General features: G+C 39.6%; 1 long non-coding RNA gene across 1 annotated transcript; it reads right to left on the bottom strand.

The window, feature by feature from the left end:
• Positions 1-4904: 4904 nt before the first annotated feature.
• LOC123959537 lies at positions 4905-6857 on the bottom strand. The gene is made up of 2 exons (XR_006822328.1): positions 6825-6857; positions 4905-5192 (listed from the first exon to the last, which is right to left on the bottom strand). It is a non-coding gene; the product is annotated as an uncharacterized LOC123959537 (long non-coding RNA).
• Positions 6858-13196: the final 6339 nt, after the last annotated feature.

The following is a 13196-nucleotide window of genomic DNA, read 5'->3' as shown; positions in this document are numbered from 1 at the left end:
AACTATTGGCTGCAAACCAAGTTATTTACACAATGACAGAACTTACTTACGTGGACCTTGGTGGATTTGGCCCATTGTTCACTTTACCTTTACAATCTGCTGTTACTGCCATACAATATTGCAGGTAGTAGCGGTCCCCATGAGGGTATGTTGTGAATACTCCTGAGAGTGTTATCGGTCAGTATAGATTACTATTTTATTTATTCTCTCTCTCTCTCTATAGATTATATATCTATATATCTATATCTATATATATATATATATATATATATATCTCTATCTATCTATCTATCTATATATATCTTCCCCAGTTCAAATATGTCCAGGGACCTTTGTTGCGCGTCATTTCTGATCTGCCTCCCCCTGTCACCTGTCAAGTCTCTATTAACCCAAGAAATGGCTGAAAAATACATTTCAACAGATAACCGTGTCTGTTTTTCTGTAAGCCCAGTATGTTCCAAACACTCAGTTTTGCCACAATATGATTGAATATGCTCCATTTGTCCTTTAGCATGAGTATCTGTAATGTGCTGTGAGTCTGTACCATTCTATTTAATGCACTGATCAGTGTAGCATGAGGTAACAAGACACATGAGACAAATTTAAACCAAATATAATGCATCATTAAAGTCACTTTGAACTCCCTGTTTGACATTCAAAAATTCACCACCATCCTCAATGCAAACTAAAATATTACAAGGCCCTACCACTTTAAGATAGAAAACCCAGCTGAGACTTCACAAGGTCCAGCACAGCCTCCTTTACACAGTTTTTTTAAAAATTGTTTTAAATGGTGCAGCATACCAATGCTGTTAGAGATAATTGAGAAGGTAGTCCCTGTTGAGTATTTCCCTCTCTGCTGACAGTGATTGTGGGTTTTGACAACCACAGTTCATTAGTGGGTATTAGGACGAAGTTCACACAAGAGACCATTGTCAAAGAGGCGTAATTTCTTCCCCATTGTGGAAAATATCAAATGAACTGGCACACCACCCATAGGTCTTCATTTAATTTCTTCCTTGTTATGCTCTCTGGGGTGAAAATCTTAAGGAATGCGTATGTATAGTGCACCTGTACTGACATCCCCTTGACAGGAAGGATTATTCTCCAAAGCTTTAAAACATATGAGATAACATGTTGTAATGACAGCAGAAACCATTATTAATAAGTAGTAGGCTCCTTCCTATGAATGAAGAGGAAAATTACAGATATCACTGCATTTGTATAGAGTTGTTGGAAAATGATTACTAATTAAACAAATGATTCAAAATGTAATATCCCCTTACTGTAAATAATATTTAAAACCTGACTATGTTTTCTTTCCATTTCAAAATAAATAGTTCTACAGGTAACTACTGAAACGCATCAACATTACCCATTCAAATGTCTCACAATTAAATAAATCAGCATTTACTGGTAAATTAATTTTTAAAAACTCATTATGTCTTGCACAATAAACAATGTCCAGAATATGATGATACTGATGCATTTTAGTTAATGAGCCATTAACGATTAACGACTTAACTTGCGTGTCATATTTGTTACGACCCGGCTCATTGTGGAGAGCAGTAACATGATTGGGATTGAAAATGAGGTGGAATACGACAATTGGAATGGTTCTGGCTAATGTAAGGTGTTTAATTAATTAGAGCGCTTGTACAAACAAATACAACAGAAAGAGGGCTATACAGGTGCTGACAAACCACCGCTAACAAAGTAAACAAAAGAGGGTCTTATCCAAAGACAGTTAAGTTAGCTCTTGGCTCAAATTGCACTAGTTACTCTAAAGAACAAAAAAAATGAGGTCAGCACCCATAAGCTTACAAAAGACAAGTAAAGAAGACAAACTAGCAGTTATTCTGCAAATACAGACTCTGAGGTCTCAAACTAAGGAGTGTCAAACACTTGGTACACTTTAACAAACAAAGTGAATTACAAAAGGTTCAAACCGACGCCGGTGAACAGCAACCAGGAAGTAGGCCGTCTCATCTCCGGATCCATCTCCAATCCTTGACAGAGATTCACACAGCTGGATTTCTCATAGAAACAGCACAATTAATATTTGCAGCCAGCGGCAGCTGTAAAATATGTCATAAGTGAGGAAGATATTTTATAATGTTGTTACCAATAGCCAAGCACAGAGGTGTAAGGGTGATAGCACGGCTCGCTTAATTAAAACAGATAAGCATAAGTGCAGCCATATGCTGAAATGTTACTTTTTATGTGGGATAAAGTGATATTGGATTTGTTTTATATATGACCATGTTTCAGAGTGATTTGTGCCAAATTTGTTTCCAATCCATGCTTGTCACATTTGAATTTTTTACTCTACTGCTAATGATTTTTAGTCAAGCAGTGTGAGAATCGGGTGAGACAGGCAAGGGAGGCAGAGTGGATTGAGATGGAGAAAGAACTGGGAGCTCTGACTATCCCAGATAACACAATAATTTAATTTTCTTTTCTCTAGTGCAGCACAATGAATATGATTCATCTAAATGGAGTGAGCAGCATTCACACTAAAATGAATCAATGAATGAATGCTTTTCAGCATACTGAAATATTTCTCAATAGAGGCTTTGTCTGTCAAGTACAGCAAAGTACTGCACCAAGATGACGTACATCTGCTTAAGAACTATGGAAGTTTCCATCTCTTTGTAGGCTATGTTTTAGGTCACTAAAATTTGTTTATAACAAATGTGTTGGGAAAAGACATGGGAATATTCAGCTCAAGTTACTTTACTGAAATCTTGGTTAAGATAAAGTGTAATCATTTATAATAGAAAGCTGCTCATGTTTAATACAAAACTGGTGACAGAAATAATGCTGACATTTTCATCTACCAATAACAATAACTGTCCCAGTTTCAGGGCCTTTATATTATGCGTGTTGGCTCTATGTCATGACTCACTGGGACGCCTGGATTGAACAGATTGATCAGAAATGTTATTAGTTACACCTGTGTTTTTCCTGATATAACAAGTCAAGATCTGTGCAGTGAGAAATGTCTTTGAGGGTGGGAACACTTATAGCTAATATTTTTAGTAGCACATACAGTTTGGTAACCTTTAATAATTCACAACACACTAGTTTTGTCCAACTTCAACCTGACCAGAGGCCGAATCAAATATAGAGGGCAAACAGCAAGAATTGTGATACACACACTGGATAGGGTACAGAAAATTAAGATTTAAGATCCTACCAAGCTATTCCAACTTTAAGACAAAAAATATGAACTAGTTTAGAGCTGAGTCCACAAATTATGACAATAAATCAACATACTAGTGAATAATGTAGTACTTTATCAGCAAACATATTGGTAGCAAAATATATCAACAATTTGTAAACAAGCACTTTTCAGATATTTCAAATAATGTATCATCCAGCAAAACAACTGCAAAGCACATTAGACATTATGCAAGGCAAATCAAGAAAACTAAATAGACACGAATAATAAAAGGTACTTCAGGCAGCTGTCCAGCAATTATTGAGTTCATATATGGCTGGTATAGATGACTGCATTGGTTAAAATGGAAGTGTACCTGTAATGTCTGACAGACAAATTAAGTCTGTAGACAGGGTGTAATAAAAGGGAAAATATCTCCCAGACTGCACTGTTTATAGTTTTTACATCAATATTTCCTCTTAAAACATCAAAGTGGCTGCAAAATGCATGTATATTTTAAAGCCCAGCTCTATTGTCTTTGTGCCACGGTCCATGTGCTCTCTTCAGCCACTCACATAGGCTACAGCTGTTCACAATCATTTCCTGTGTCTCTGACAATAAATTTAGCTTCAAAAAAATTTTTTTTTTTCCTTCATCTTTCATTGTAAAATAAAGAAGAACCTCATACAGCGTTTAATATAACTTTGTTGAGTCAATCCATCTTTACCTGGGTGCATCTAATGTTTATTGTACAGTACATCTAGCTTCCTTCTCTATGTACTTTTTTGAAGTAGTTATCTAAGCAATATTGGCAGTGTGGGCTACATAGTTGTTGTCCCAATGGAAAATCACTCTCTGCTAACAAATCCATTACAACCACTTTATTTAAGATGAAAAGGTGCTCTGCATTCTTACAAGAAAGGGGAGCGTTTGCACTACTGTAAGGTGAGGCCCTGAAGAAGCCTTTTATTTATTGTTCAGTTCTTTCATAGTTTCACTCAAAACAGTCGAGAGGTGAATGTAAAGCATCAGACATTTCAAACTGCTCCAAGGCACCTCATCTCCAAGGGTAAAAGTAGGCCCTGGCATAATACACCCCCACTCTGCATTTGACCTCTTCACTAGCGCTTTATGGATTCCATCCAACAGTTAATCCCAGATTAAGCCTTCTATCAAAACATAGTGAGAGGGAGCTGGAGTAGATCTGGTTAGAAGACTGGGACAGAACTCTGTTGCATGTTACATGCATTGTGTAATATACACTGAACAAAATTATAAACGCCCATTCATCAAGATCTAAGACTTTCTCTATCTACACAAAAGGCCTATTTCTCTCAAATATTGTTCACAAATCTGTCAAAATTTGTATTAGTGAGCACTTCTCCTTTGCCGAAATTCATCCACCTCACAGGTGTGGCATATCAAGATGCTGATCAGACAGCATAGGTATTGCACAGGTGTGCCTTAGGCTGGCCACAGTAAAAGGCCTTCCGTCACATTACTCTAAACAAGGCCAGATGGCCGAATAGACAGCTACCCCCTTTTTTCCTTTTATCCTAAAATGGTCTGCATAATTTGATAAAACAATATTACTACTGCTGCTACTAATAAAACTTGTTAGTTATAATTATTATAATAATAGTTAATAGAAACAATCATTAGTTGCAGTTTTGTTTTGCATTATCCCTGGATAATGGAAGAATCCCTGCTGTTACGGAACAGAACGGACCCAAACGCAACACTCAGTAGAAAGGTGGTTTATTTAGGGGAAACAAAGGGGCTGGGGAAGAGGAGATGGAGGTGTGGCGGATGCCAGGGAAAGCGGACACGGAGGACAGAGGGGCTGGCGAGGCGGAGGAGGAGAGGTGAGGGAGCCATGGGAGGCAGGGGACCGTGGAAGGGAACGGTGTGGTGGCAGGTGGACTGGAGAGAAGCAAGGGGAGCCGGGGGAGCACCGTGAAGGTAGCCCAAGAGGAGAGGACCGGTGGGCAAGCCCAGCTGACAGGACAGAGGACGAGGGTGAATGAACCTGGGAAGGGAAACAAACAGACAGGGTTAGACACAGGGAAAAACCAAGAGCTGGAGAACAGAGTAGCTGCTGGGGATTTCAGGAGCTTGAGTGAACTTGCGGCACCGGGTTAGGAGCAACGACAATCAAGCAGAGTTGACTGGAGAACCGGGGTAGAAGTATTGTTGGAGATGAGGCTGATTGCTGGCAGGTGTGGCAGGCAGAGGAGGTGGCTGAAGAGATGCAGGTGCGAGTCGTTGGCTGGGCTCAGGAGCGGAAGGAGAGAGAGAGAGGGAGAGCACACGCAGGGGAGGAGACACAGGGAGGCAGACAGAGCACAGGGAAAAACAGAACACCGGGGGAAAACAGAATCACAAGCAAAAAAAAGGAGAAATAAACAGGACACTCACCGTCAGCCGGGCTGCCACCACAACACCTGCAGTTATCTAAAACACTTGCCATTGTTATGTGGGATTACTGTAATGAGCTAATGAAAAGCATTGAAAGCCACTGAATATACCTGGGAGTTACCTCATCATTCACCACTGTATTAAGGTTTAGAGAGCCCAAGAATGAGTAAAATAAAATAGATTATGTACTGTCAATTGTACAGGGCAAGGGTAAAGTTTAAGTGTATAGAGAGAGGGACACTGGATATTTGGGCTCTTTGAGTTCCATTCAGTGGTGCAAACATTTCTATACATTTATTCATTTTAGCTGATACTTTTATCCAAAGCGACTTACAGTTGCTATGTTGGAGGTCGCACTCCTCTGGAGCAACTAGGGGTTGTGTCTTGCTCAGGGACACATTGGTGGTGTCACAGTGGGAATCGAACCCGGGTCTCTCCCATGTGTCTTATACACTGCCACATCGTCACCCACCCCATTTCTCGGTGATATCAAAGTCAGTTCTCAAATTCATAGAGCTGGCAGTGGTATAACCATATACAGTTAACATTGCATGTAATGTACCATTACAAAGTACTGTGGGTAGATGTGTGTGTGCATCTGTCTTTTGTTGGACTTGATGGCCAGAATTATCTGCATAAAGGAAAAAGTTCACTCTCAGTTTTGAAGCAAGATTCTTGTTGCAGTAGACTATTCTAGTCTGATGAAGGGAGCAAGTGATAATCGACAAATTTGTTTGTTCCCCTAGTCTGAACAAAATTAAAATAGCTTTTTTACTAATCGTGAAATAAACCAATATACCAAATTCAGTTAAAGTTTATTTAAAACAAATGAAACATGCAAATATGGTTTTTATGTTCCTCAGCATGCTCATCAATTAGAGTGTGTAGGGTACATTTGTGTTCTTTTTATAGTTTATAAATGTGGAAATGTGACTGACAATTTGAAACTTGTTGTTAAAGTGTCCACAGCTTAGCTTAAAGACCTACAGCAGACTAGACAACAAAATAGAAACGAACTGTTACAATATATATGATATATGATACACACCATTACTGACCACCATCTACAGGCAGTAAAGGCAGTAGATCTTTTAGTATTCCAAACATGCGGGTGGTGACTGGTCTTATTAACGATGAAGCCCAGTAGGCTTACACTAGCACAGAATTTCTCCACAAGTCCTTTATCACCTGTTGAGAGCTACTGAGCGTGGGCACCGTGAAATAAACAGAGGTATATGCCTACCTGCTGCTAAGCCCCAGTGGCCATCCTCTCACTGACAGAATGAGACATCACAGCAGCCATCTGAGAACCGGGGGGGTAGGACCTTCATAAACTACAACAAAAACCATGTGATCTCAAAACTAGATTTTAAAGTATCTTGCAATATATTATTAAGTGATCAATCATACAACTGTATAAAGGACACTTTATATGATACAAAACATACTTAAAGTCATGCTATAACTGAGATCTTGGCACCACTGTGATGACATACAGATGCTCTGCCTTCAGCTTATTGTGATGAGGGCTTATCAGTTTCTCAGCTAAATCACAGACTCAAGTATGTTACTGCTTTTACATAATTCAGTTCAATGGGGCTTTATTGGGAAACAAGTGGAGAAAATCTGGCTAGCAGATCTTCTACGTACACAACAAACTCCTCTCCCTTGTTTCCACTGGTGTTTCCTGCAACAACTCGCCTCTCAAGATTTCAGAGTGAGAATTTTCCTTCAGTTTCTCGTTAAAAACAAAGGGTGTCACAGAGAGTCACTTGTAAGGATCATTTCAATGATGTTGACAGACACTTGGTATAACAGCCTGAGCCTGTTGGTAGCAAAAATAAGCACTTTTTGTGGACATAATTTTCACAGGGATAATTGCCCTGAAGGAATATGTTGTAGCCACTGCAGCCAGTTCACGACTGCAAGTACAAGTCATCTGCTGCATGGATTCCAAACCTTTTTGTACCTACTTGTCATTTTAACACCAAAATATGTGAAAACATGGCCCAGGTTTAAAACTAAAGAAATTATCCTTTAAATGAAAGCAGTGTCATATAGCTCAAGTAGTCATGCAGCAGTATTGTGTGTAGACTCACACTAATATACAATCACAGTGTGTGGTAAGAATTAGATGTGATATAATAAAGGGCAAAATAGAACAAATGTGGAAAAACCTCTTAATTGGGCCAGTTTTAGCTGATACTGGAGGTATGAGTAGCTGCAGTAATTGTGAACAAAGGACTGCCATGAGTCTGCCTCTTCAGCAGACAACTTTACTTTGCTGATTGTGCAGTATAATGAAGGTAGACTGAAAGCTGCATACTGTATGTCACAGCAGGTGACCGTTCATGTACAGTCACAGTAATGAATGTGTAATTAGGTATCTTCTAGGAGTATCAACGCAAGCTGATTAATCTCCTATGTTGAGTGGAATAGTGCTTAAAAACAAGTGAAATCAAATTTCACACATGCTTACAGTAGCTAGTTGTAACTTAACCAAACATGCTTGTTTTTTGATTTATTTATGTAACCGAATGCTCTCAGACCTTCCCTACATCTTTGAAGCATTCAGCAGCACCTGACATTAAATAAAACTTAAGTAATGCACTTTGGGACTTGATTAAAGTTTTATCCACCTATGTCTAATTTTCAACATTTACCATGCCAGGGATCTGTTGAACAAACTTCTGAGGGTTTTCTCTTCATAAATGGGGTATTGAGTGAAGTAAAAATTTATCAAGTAGTAAAAATTTGCATGCAAGGCTTTGACACTGATACAATTAAAACCTGACCCAGGTGTGGTTATGGCTGTACTTATCCAGCTCTCAGAGTACAGAGTACTGCTGGGTTTCTACTCTGCTAGACAATCTTCTTTCTGTGTTTGTGATCTAGGGCAAGGAAACTATCCATTTACAGGCTGGCACTGAAAAAAGCCAGAGAGTCCTTTTTTTTCTAAACTTATCAACAAAAATACTAATAATGCACGAGTAGTATTTTCCACTGTTGATAAACTAACTAACCCTAAATTGAGTATAGCCGCTGAATTGCTCTCCACCAAGTCATGTAATAACTTAGCCTGTTTTTTCTCAGAAAAAATGATGAAGATGAGAAAAGAAATCAGCTCCTCCACTCCAAATCTAGTCTCAGTGACACTGGTGCATTTACACAAAACAAACTTAGCAATGATGTCAAAGTTTAATCCATAAAACACTAGAAGAAGTGGTGCTCCATCTAAAACCCACTACATGTTGTCTTGATAGTCTTCTGACAAACTTTTTGTATTGCCCCAGATTTATTGCAAATTGTTAACATGTCCCTCCTTTCAGGTGATTTTCCGAAGGCCATTAAAACTGCAGTTATTAAGCCTCTGCTAAAAAAGAACAATCTTGGCTCTTCGGTAATCAGTAATTATAGACCCATTTCAAATCTACCGTTTCTATCCTAAATAATTGAAAAGATTGTTTTCTTACAATTAAATAGTTTTTTTTAACCTGTAATAACATTCCAGTCTGTATTTCATTCCCATCACAGCACAGAGACTGTTTTAATAAAGGTTTTAAATGATATCTGTTTTAACCATGATTGTGGAAAAACAACAGTTCTTGTTTTACTGGACCTGAGCGCTGCGTTCTATACTGTAGACCATGACATACTCGTGGATGGACTGGAAAAATATGTAGGTCTGTCTGGCACGGTTTAAAAGTGGTTTAAGTCCTATGTTAGAGATAGAGACTACTTTGTATCTACTGGCAACTGTACATCTAAGAGAATAAAAATGACATGCATAGTTACCCAAGGGAGCGATCCTCAGGCCTCTCCTGTTTAATTTGTACATGTTGCCAATTGTCCAAATTTTCCAAAAAAACAACATCTCCTACAATAATTATGCAGATGACACTCAGATCTATATAGCATTATCAGCTGATGAATACGGGCCAATTGATTCCCTAACCAAATGCATTCGAGGCATTGCTCACCTCAAATCCCTTTCATTAATGACCACAACTCAAGTAAAAAATCTCGGTATAATTATCGATTCAGAATTAAACTTTAACAGCCATATCAAAACCATTACAAAATCAGCCTACTATCACATTAAAAATATATCAAATCAAGAATCTAATGTCCAAGGAGGACCTTGAGAAACTCATACACGCATTTATCTTTAGTAGACTAGATTATTGTAACAGTGTTTTCACAGGCCTCTCTAAAAGACTGCTTAAACAACTTTAGCACATTCAGAACGCCGCAGCTAGAGTTTTAACCAGGACTAGAAAATTTGATCACATCACTCCAGTCTTGAGATCACTTCAATGGCTTCCAGTAAGTGAAAGAATAAAGTTTGAGGTTTTGTTGATTGTCTATAAAGGTACACAATGGGCTAGGACCAATTTATATAAATGACCTCCATCAAAGGCATGAACCTGCTAGACCCCTTAGGTCTTCAGATGCTGGGTTGCTTGTAGTTCCCTTCTCAAACAAAACATGGAGAAGCAGCTTTCGTTTTTTATGCTCCTCATGCCTGGAACAAACTCCCAAAGCACCTGAGACTAGCTAGCACCTTACAGTCTTTTAAGTCAGGTCTTGAAACATTCCTGTTCTCTGAAGCCTTTTAAATCTTTTAATTTCATATTTATCTAATAAAGGTTTTTAGTCCAGTCCAATACATTTCTCTTTTAATCTCATTGTTTAAATTGTGTTTAAATATCAATTTTTACTTTTATTTTTATCACTTGTTACAATATTTAATTTTTTTTAAATTCTTTTTTATTCTCTCTCGTATATGGAATGCACTTTGACAGATAAATGTGTATTGTTTTAATCTTGACTTTACTATCTATTGCACACTAATTATCTAGCTCCATATTGTAAAGTAGGCTACCTCTGTATCTGTTTTTGTATCTTTGTGTCTGTAAAGCACTTTGAATGACTGTAGTGTTTGGAAGGTGCTATATAAATAAAATTACCTTGCCTTGCCTTGCCTAGGGCTGATTTTGACCGGGGATGACAAGTGAATGCAATTAACCACCTGGTTAGGGAGAAAACCAGCCTGGACCTTGAGTAGATTTGAGGAGTACTGCTCCTAGCCGTACACTGCGCTTGTTTTCAACAGGGTTGAAATGTGGGTCACAGAGATACTAAACCAGTGTTCAAATTACACCGTGGCTTTCTCGGAGCCCTGTTTTTCCAGGTGTGGGAGCATTAGTGGATTGGCCATCAGGAACACTGGGATATTTCCCGGTGTCCTGAGGGCCATTGTGGCCTGCCAACTGTCTACTTGACCAGTGGCAGTGATAATATAGCAAGCAGGAGAAGGAGTGTCTCAATGCCTTTTCAGATGAGTAACAATACTCTGCCTACGTACCCGCTTGGATCCACAGGGTTGCACTGTGCTCATCATCTGAACAGACAGGCAGACAAGTGCGAGCCAGGCACTCTATGGGTGGTAACCGCGGCAACACCTTTTGTGCGCTACTGAACCCCTGCGGTTACAACTGTATTTTCTTTAAAGACTATAGAAAAATTACAGTGGTTAAGAACTATATCTTTTAGAAATTAGAGAGAGAGAGGGAGAGCACATTGCTCACAGATTCAGGGCTTGTCCACGGCTTCTGAATTGCAAAATTGTAATCAGTACATTTAAATATAAATGTTGTCAGTCAGTGTCTAGTTAATGTATTAACACAAACGGTTAATAGTCGCCGCACAGTAGTGAGAGAATATCATGACACCTGACCACGACACTGACACCTGACGCTGTCCTGCTGTCTCTGTCCCGCTTGCTGTGAGACACCACTGTTTTACTGTCTCCAGGATGCTTCATTCCCTCTGAAGCGGCAGTGAGCTGCACTTTATCAGAGGTACTGAAGTGAACATTCGTGTGGAATTGTGGTGATATTGCTGTCTGATCACAAGTGTGTTCAGTTTCGGTTTTCATCCTCTAATGAAGAGTAGTGCGCTCGTCTCACTGAGTAGGCTACAGTCCCAGACGGGCCTGTGTCTGTCAGATGGTCTGAAGTGGTGGACTGGTAATCTGGCATAGGCTACCCGCTAACGAACCTTTAGGGCAGGTGTTACGTAAATTATTTAGGCTATTTATAGGCCTAACTGATTTTTAAAAATGGGCCAATACTGACATTGGGCAGGCCCAATCACATCTCTTACTAGCCACCACTCCCTCACCCTCTGCTCGAGCTGTTTCATGAGTTGTGGGCGCCAAATGCGCAAAAATAACCGATATGTTTGGTACTGGAGCTGCAGTAGCTTCAACATCAGCTGCATAGCCTACCCTGCATAGAGCAGGCACTTGAAGGAGTAAAGGAGAGCCGTGGCCACTGAAAAATAGCTTGCACCAAGAAATGTTAATTAACAAATAAAATACTATGACAAAGGTTTATTTGCACAATAAGAAAACCTATAATGCAATATAAATATATTGAATATAAATATTTTAAAATACTAAAAAAGAATAAGCTACTGCATTACATTCTATTATATTTTTATATTCTGAATTGTCACCTGCCACCTACCTTTTGTCCTTCCCTTTATAAAAATAAAGACATTTCCGCCATAAATTGGTAGGAAATGAAGTGATTAATGCTCAAAATCTTCTGGGGGAGGACACCCAGACCCCCCTATCAAATGTTTCGTCAATGAATAATTAACTGAATTCTGATTTATCATTGAGGTGAAAAGGTGACATATGCACATTTGAAAACACATTAGGCTACTTCAGGCATGCCTGCAAGTATGTAGACTCAGCTGAGATTAAAGTAAATGAGAAGTTGATCTACAGGAGAAACATGACATCAATACAGAATGGCAACAGCCTTACTGCATTATATTACACTAAATTATTTTATTTTGAATTGTCACCTCAGACATTTCCTCAAACTGGTGCACAAAAATTAAGTTTTCAAGTCCAAATTTTTCAGGGGGAGGCCTCCCCAGAACCCCCTCTAGTTAATATTATCAGTGTTAATTATTATCAGAAAATGAGACAGATTTTAGAATTACTGTGTAGAGGTCATTTACTGTTGCTTTACAGACTTTGGGTAGGCGGCAATGGGGGGTGGGGGGTGAAAACATGAAAGATTTCTGGGCTAGGCTAAACCCCCGATGTTAAGAGCCTGGAAATGCCCCTGGCCTTAACATGCCTTGAAAACTCACTGTTTAGATAGGCTACTTGTTGATCAGTCCTGTTGTGGTTTCGGACAGAACGGACCCAAACGCAGCGCTTGTCAGTTTGCAAAAGAGGTGTATTGAGGGGAAAAAGGGATAGGAGAGACGTGAGGTGAAAAGGGGAAAGTTGGACGCCGGCAGACGTGGGCGCGGGGGGCCGAGGAGCTGGCGGGGCTGGAGAGGTTCAAGTGAGGCGACCGAGAGGGGGCAGGAGGCCGAGGCGAGAGGGGCGAGGAGCGTGAAGGGAAGCCGGGGTAACGCCGTGGAGGCGAGGCGAGGGGAGAAGGTAGGTAGGCGAGTCCAGCTGACTGACTGGATGATGGAGGTGAGTGGACCTGGCTAGGAGAAAGAAAAGACAGGGTTAGTTTCGGGAGACAAGAGGTCAGAGAACAAGGTATCAAAAGGCTAGAGCGTAGAAGTGGCACCAGGA

Source organism: Micropterus dolomieu, linkage group LG20 (genome assembly GCF_021292245.1).
Source record: "Micropterus dolomieu isolate WLL.071019.BEF.003 ecotype Adirondacks linkage group LG20, ASM2129224v1, whole genome shotgun sequence".
NCBI classification, from domain to species: Eukaryota; Metazoa; Chordata; class Actinopteri; order Centrarchiformes; family Centrarchidae; genus Micropterus; species Micropterus dolomieu.
This window is presented reverse-complemented; position numbering and strand designations above follow the sequence as displayed.